Source organism: Amblyomma americanum, chromosome 8 (assembly GCF_052857255.1).
Source record: "Amblyomma americanum isolate KBUSLIRL-KWMA chromosome 8, ASM5285725v1, whole genome shotgun sequence".
Lineage (NCBI taxonomy): Eukaryota > Metazoa > Arthropoda > Arachnida > Ixodida > Ixodidae > Amblyomma > Amblyomma americanum.
Genome location: NC_135504.1, coordinates 111,515,144 through 111,521,323, shown reverse-complemented (window position 1 = coordinate 111,521,323; position 6,180 = coordinate 111,515,144). Strand labels below are relative to the sequence as shown.

The 6,180-nt window shown below is 44.9% G+C and overlaps 1 long non-coding RNA gene across 1 annotated transcript; it reads left to right on the top strand.

The window, feature by feature from the left end:
* Positions 1–2,040: 2,040 nt before the first annotated feature.
* Positions 2,041–3,691, top strand: LOC144100630 (uncharacterized). Its single transcript, XR_013307766.1, has 3 exons — positions 2,041–2,220; positions 2,983–3,076; positions 3,613–3,691. It is a non-coding gene; the product is annotated as an uncharacterized LOC144100630 (long non-coding RNA).
* Positions 3,692–6,180: the final 2,489 nt, after the last annotated feature.

The following is a 6,180-nucleotide window of genomic DNA, read 5'->3' as shown; positions in this document are numbered from 1 at the left end:
GATTCTCGGTCGAAATGAGAATAAAGTCTTGGGACTGACATCAACCGCGCGCTTTAAAGAGTTTCGCCTGCTTTGACACAGTCTAGCTCCTGTGCACCCGCGCTCGGTCCTCTAAACTACTCTGCTCCCAGTGTGACTGTGTGCTATGACAATCTGAGCGAAAAGGAGGATGTCTGGGGGTTTTGATGTGCACCACGGCCATACAGGTGAGCGACATGATAACGTACGGGCGCGGCATGCCAGCCTGAATACCGGCCGCCAGCGTCAGAAAAATGCGACAGTAATGTTTGTTCAAGTCCATACTAAGCCGTCGGATGGAGTATCGTTGGCCAATATCGAGTCGTTGGTAGAAGCGATAACAGGAATACAAACAAATGTCTCCCCACGGCGCCTTTAATTGCTGCTGCTCAATCGCGGCTCTCCTGGCCTCAGCTGGCTCCGCTCCTGAAGGTGTCGCGGAAACCGAGCATATCTTTGTTTTACTATGAGACGAGGTTCACAGTAAAACGATGACGAGAGCAGCACATCAGCGCTAGCCAGCTTCGAAGTGCACTCAGCTGCTGCATCGATGCGAAACCGGCTAGGCTTAGCGACGACTAGGGCAGCCAGGGGGTAGCGCGTAGTTCATTGCCCGGCGCGCCCGCGGGCGGCGTCGTTCCCGAAAGCTCGCCTCGCTCACTCCGGCTGGCTCACTGATTGGCTCAACAGCTTGCGACCTTCACTCGGAAGGCTGGAAAATCGAGAAGCGAGCGACTGGCGCTGCGACTGAGCGATACTTTATGCCCACGTTTGCACTACTGGTGAACAACCTTTAACGCACATATGCTTGGGTTATCGGCTGCGTTGCGGCGAGTCTTAGTTAAGATCGTCCGCGACGCCATCGTCACCGTCCGTGACGCACAGGCTGAGAACTTCAATTCCAGTACGTGCCGAAACAACTCGTATTTATCGTAACGATACGAACTCGAAAACACGTCTGCTTCGATGCGCTAGTGGGCTCTTGCTTGTTAAACTACACGCGATCAGGATGCGGCGAGTGCTAGCCACTGTTGCATATTAGCTAAAGTGAGGCGCAAGTATCGACGTAGTTTCGTAACGCAGTTGATATCAAAGCACTCCGCTTGTACTGGTCACCGATTAAGCTGTAAAGTTTCATGATCTCGGGTGAGCGTGCCAGTGTCGCTCAAATTAATGCATCGCAGCTACTCTCCATCGTGCCAATTGCGTTCAACTTATCCACGATATTCGCCAGCTTGAGATACGGCGCTTTTCTTCGCTGTTTTTGTCGCAACTTAGTGATTTTATCTGGCATCAAACGAAATTGCATTCTGTCAACACCGTCGTCTGCTCCGTCGTCTGCTCCGTCGTCTGCTAGGGCATCCGGGTCACTTCAGGGGATCACAGGATCGCAGCTTCTACAAACGACATGCCAGAAAAAGTAACTGAAAGCGCTTTATTATTCTTAAATAATCTAAAAATAATTTAAAATAAATGCAGTGTCTTTGTTGTGAAGATAATATAAGTATTCATGGTTTAAAAAACAAATTTTTTTGTCGGTTACAATTTTTCACCGACACGAAAGCGCAGCCGTCGGTGCCATTGCTCCCCGCCGCGGTGGCTCAGTGGTTAGGGCGCTCGACTAATGATCCGGAGTTCCCGGGTTCGAACCCGACCGCGGCGGCTGCGTTTTTATGGAGGAAAAACGCTAAGGCGTCCGTGTGCTGTGCGATATCAGTGCACGTTAAAGATCCCCAGGTGGTCGAAATTATTCCGGAGCCCTCCACTACGGTACCTATTTTCCTCTCTTCTTTCACTCCCTCCTTTATCCCTCCCTTACGGCGCGGTTCAGGTGTCCAACGATATATGAGACAGATACTGCGCCATTTCCTTTCCCCAAAAAACCAATTATTATTATTATTATTATTATTATGCCATTGCAGCCCAATGTTATGCCATTGCAGCGCACGTCGTGTTTTGTATTATTTTCCTCTTTGAGGCATTGCTTGAGTACTTCTACGGCGGACACGTGTGATGAACTCATTCAATAGGAAGGTGAGCAGGAGTGTGTTTTGGAAGCCAACGACCAGGATTTCGGCCTGTCAACATTGGCGAGTTTCAACGGGTAAGCCATGAAGAAAGAGTGCTGCGACGTCTTTTCATCTGTTAGGGGAACGAAGACTCCTGCGCCGTTTTACTAAGCCTGGATGAATCGCATGGCCGGTGAGTCCCGCTCTGCGTTTCTTTGCTAATGATCTGTATTCACGCGCGCTATTTGTATGCGGCTATATAGGGATGCGAGTGGAGGCAGTCCGCCTGCGGTTGCCGCTGCTATAATGCGGCGCCAAAAAAGCAGAGCCTATATCCTGCATGACAAGTGTTGTTCTCATTGTCTTTATGTTCATTTATTACTCGCGTGCCGTGGTAAATAAAAATGGCACCAGATATCACAACAGAGTTACGCTTTCGCTTGCTAGCGCTTCGACACTCGGTGCGAAAGCATGGATGTGCACTGCGTAGAAGACGATGAGCGAGAAGTGCCGCGCGGCGGAGAGCTCGCGCTAGGCCAGCTGCGATCAGACACCGCACAATTTTGCTCAGGGTTAGTACTCATCGGATTAGTGCTTGTGCCTTAATATGCGTCATACTAAATTTTCAGACAGTGATCGCATGCGAAAGGCTAGTTCATATTCATAGCCTTGTCATTTGTAAACTTGCCTGTGCTTCCCCAGTGGAACAGGATTTGAGGCAGTGTTATGTCAAAGTTAGATCAATCTTGCGTCTCCTGAGCTGTAAACGTTGATGCTTCCTCTCCTTCTGAGCACTGCGAGCTGTCGGAGATGCAACTGCACAATTATTTAGGATTTCTACCTTTTTGCTATATCCCTCGCTTTTGCGGCCCGCATTCAAGTCGTTCGCCATTGTCGATGGTTTTTTTGTTACTTATTTTCGCTTTGTTATTTATTCTTGGTTGCGTGCCATCAGCTGTGGTGCCGGCGATTCCCCGAGCTCGGAACTCTTCCCAGGCACGGGATCCTACCCACAGACCTCCCTTTGCCGCACTCACGAGTGTTCTTTGGTATTTTTTTTTGTTTCTCTTGCCTTTACTTGCATTGCCAGTCGACAAATTTGTGCAGCTTTTAATTGTATGCAGATTTGTTAAATGCGCTAGCAATTTTTCTATGATGCCAAGCTGTGCTGTGACATATCAAGCTTCTTGCTAGTGAAGGCATGCTTTTTTCCATTCTCTCTTCTCATTTAACCAAGGCAGACTGGTTGCAACTTTCAATTTAGTACCTAGACATTGGTGCAAGGCACCATGATAGGAATTAATGAAAACCTGCACATCCTATATTCAAATTGGTGTGCGGTATTTCAGCCAGCTCATCTTTCAGTGTGGTTATAACAGTCATTGTGACTCTTCTCAAAGAATGTATATGGGTGCATTACATAAAATCTGTTCATTTGTTTTGTCATGGGCTAGCTCATTGGTTTTTTATTTACTTATATTACATCTAAGTTTAGTTTTTAAAGCCGTAGTCGATTTCCTCTCTTGTGATTCATGACATGGCTACAGCCACTGACAGCTGTTGCTCTGGATGTATTTATTTGCAGTTGCCAGCGGCCAGCATCTATTGGGCCATGCGTGCTTCCTGCCTTCGGCTGTGTCATCCCTCCTGATCTGTTCATGGTAGTTATTCTTTTTCAGTGATGCATATCTTAGTTGCCTGTTTAGAAAAATATTTTCAACATAGGCTTGCAGCTAGGTTTAGAAATGCATGCAAACTCTACGTGCACTTCACAGCAGTACTTCATCTTATAGTTACCAGAACTGAAGACTTGTACAAAATATAGTCGCTGATGTAGCTCTTGACGCAGCTGCTGTTAATATAAACGTGCTTTGACGTTGCACACCTGTTGCCTGGTATGCATATGTGTCCTCGAAAAGGACCTATATGTTCATTTATCCCTTTAAAAACATTGTGCTCTACAATGATGGTTTTACCAGTATTTATGATACAGAGACCAAATTGTCAGTCAGTAATGTAACATTGCACGATGACACCAATCCTTGTATGGTATAGCATCCTTGCAATGCACTGGGCAAGCTGCTGTCAGCACAGATTTATTGCTGGTTTATTGCCATAGCATATGGTTATACTGCACAGTTTGTACCTCTACCTTCTTAAAGCTGTATACTTGAAAAATTTAAAATTAGTTGCAGGAAAATTCAAGGAAATGTAACAGTAACTGTCTCACATTTTGGTGGACACTTGAACCGTGATATAAGGGAGGGATATAGAAGGGAAGTAATGAAGAGCTGAAGCCCATGTTAGATGCCCCTCTTCAGTTAAACATACCTCGCAATTAACACATTTGGTGCAAAACAAACATGGGACTTGCACGCTCACAAGCACCCTCATGTCAGTAAAACAAAGTGCCAATGTTGCCTTACTTTAGAGCTTTGCTCCTAAAAGCGCAGCTGACTGCTGCTCAAAGTTGAGAGCAAAAATATGTCTACTTTTCCTCATGTGCAGTCTGCGGTGCTGGTGCCATTTGCAATGGTGATTGACATTGAGTTGCATGATGCTCAGTCTTCCTGGAGTTAGTGATTTTGTCTGTCGTGTGAATGTGCTGTTAAAATTAGTGCAGAACAATGGTTCTCTAGTTCATTTTAGGTAACTGTGTCCTGTGCCACATGCTACCACCCTTTTTCCTCAAATTTCCTAATCTCATTTAGCCATCTGATTGCCACCCATTCATGCATCCACCTACTCTTGGAATCCTCCCAGTGTTTTAGTGTGGTATTGCTTATATCTTCTCTGCATTACACATGCACTGCACTTCCTCTTTTTTTGACTTAGTCAAGATATCTCTGTTCCTGTTTCTTGCATAAGCATAAGAGGCGACTCAAGTGCACCATCTGGGCTTGTGATGCAATGTGTAGGGCACTTCGTTTTTGGGTAAAACCTGGTTTCTCCCTACTCTTGCACCCAAAAAGATTCTTAAATATCAGGTTCAACCCAATTTCTGTGCAAATGTGCCTGTAAGAAAGTGTGGTTTGAAGGTGCACGAAGGCGAAGAACTGCTGGAGTGTAGTGGATGTCACATAATTCTTCTGACAGATTTTTTAAACAATTCTGGTTATTTTATTTCTCTTTTAATGTTTATTGTTTTTCGATTGCTTATAATTTTTGGATAAACTGAAAACTACATGTACTGACTTGTATTTCATTCCAATAATTATACCCATTATTATGAAGTTGTGTTGGAAGGTAGGTGTGCATTTAGTATGCGTGCTTTGAATTTCAGTGATTGTCTCTGCAATGCAAAATGGAGGACAGGTCTCTGCTGTGCGAGTTTTTTGCAATGGAGTGAAAGTAGCTGGAGAACCATTTGCTACTGTGTCACCCAGCCAAAAGTTCTCCCACAGACCACTGAGCTTCTGAATACCTATGGCTTAAATCTCGAAGCTCTTGTTGCCCTTTTCGAGGTTTTCTGCATTAACGAGTGCAAGCCCAAGGGCTCAGAGCTAACAAGCATTTGAAACCATAGAGCCATACACAGTAGTGCTGGGACCGTGCAGCAAGTTAGTGTGAATTAGTTCACGATAAACGTGGTTTACTGTAGAAAGCTAGTGTGAAAAAATAGTTGCGCTCACAGAAACCGCTGTTTCTTTCTTAGTCGGTCATTGAAACAAAGCAATGCATGTCAAATTTTATATCTCACTGATCCCTCAATTTTTTTCCTGTTAAAGACGAAGAGTTGCATGGAAGTTGTGCAAGCCACCAAGTTGCGTGTGATTTTTGCCAGGAACCTGGAGCAGGCTGGGAATTAGTGGATGGCCAGTGGTATTCACTCAGTAAGGCAAGCTTTTTCTGTAAGTACAGTTTTTGGCATGGCATTGCTTAGGAGCGCATGAACTAGTCTGACTACTCTATGCCCGCCCATGCTTCAAGAATAATGAAGTACATGAAAAAAATTGATTGCCGAAAAAAAAATTGCCGCTTCTGTTATGTTTTTTCAGGAAAGTATTTGCCATTTAAAGGGCTGTTAAAACCTTAAAAATTATTATGTGCTTGTTGTGGCTTTTTTTTTAAATTTCTTCCACATCTATTTTGGCCGCACCTTGTAGCTTGTCTGCATGAGATTGGCTGCTACCTATAGTTTGCTTTTTTGTTG